The sequence below is a fragment of the Hydra vulgaris genome, chromosome 04 (assembly GCF_038396675.1).
Source record: "Hydra vulgaris chromosome 04, alternate assembly HydraT2T_AEP".
Lineage (NCBI taxonomy): Eukaryota > Metazoa > Cnidaria > Hydrozoa > Anthoathecata > Hydridae > Hydra > Hydra vulgaris.
This window is the reverse complement of record NC_088923.1, coordinates 13,405,001-13,406,405: the sequence shown is the minus strand read 5'-3', so window position 1 is coordinate 13,406,405 and position 1,405 is coordinate 13,405,001.

Sequence of the window (1,405 nt, the reverse complement as noted above, 5' to 3'; positions counted from 1 at the left end):
AATATCCTAATTTTAAAACCTTATAAACATGAACTTTTCAATCTCAACATTAAAAAGAAAAATAACAAGATTAGAAAATAGTAAAATAGTAATTTTTTACAGCAATATTATGTATAACATATAAGTGAAAAAAAAATTGTTTATACCATTTAACAATACAACTTTTTACTGTAAAACTTTGAGTTTATTAAAAAGTTGAAAACCAAAGAGTGTTACTCGATAAAATGTTACATAATCCTAGATCCATACTAGTATCTTATTCGACATGTTAGTAGATTTAGCACAACTAATTTTAGTTGGATTATTTTTGTATATAAAGAATATCTAACTATCCATCATAATAAAGTCATCTAGTCTATAACACTATAAAACATATAAACTTTTATTCAACCATTTTAACTTCTAAAAGTGGTTTAAAAACTCAAATCTAAATCGATCAAAAGATTTTATATTTCTTTATAGCCATTATTATCTAATAATTACAAAATAAATAAAACAGAGTTTTAGTAATCCTAATATTTATTATTATTAAGCTTTTAGTGTATATATAAACCCTTTTGATTAGTTCTAAATTTGATTTTGAACAGTTAAAGATAATAAATTAAAGATAATAAATTCCACCAATTTTATTGTATTTGCCGATTCGAAACACTAGTAAAAGATAAATTTGGAATAGCAAGTGGAAATACAAGGATGACATCACCAACTGATACTGTAATCGTGCACCTTGGAAACTGTAAATTCTCAGGAACTACAATATTCCTTGAAGAAAATGCAGGCAATCTGCAGGTGGAATAAACGTTAAAATGCACAGTGTTTAACTTTATCGTTTCTAAGTGTCGCCATCCAGATATTGATATTATTTTAGTGATTTGATGGAAAATAAGCTGGTTATTTTCAAAAACAGTTATAACTGATCGAATTTTATATAAAATGCCATCAATTTTTGCACTTTGTATTTCTCCTGACATATATTTTAACTCATCCTCCTCACAATAGATATCAGTTTTAATCACACCTATTGAATTAAAAAATGTGCAGTGGTGTTTGCTATCATTGCCTTACATGCTGTATATGGAATGTTCTTAAAGTTAAAATGTCGATAATTTTTAACCACTTAATGTTTTCGCTCAAAAGCCATGCACATGTGCTCTCTTAAAGGTCCTGATGTAGATGCCTGAACTGGATAGTGTTTTAGGAAATGAAGCTTTGGAATAAATCCTAAGAGGATATAAACCAAAAAATAGTTCATGATGCATAGCAATGATTTCCTTTAAATCAGTTAGATATTTTTCTGATATCATTGGAGCTATACATAGCTGAACTATTTGTATCAACTTTAGCAAGCATTTAAGATGTTCATTATGAGGTAAATAATTTTTCAATAAAAAAAAAGGTAAAACTC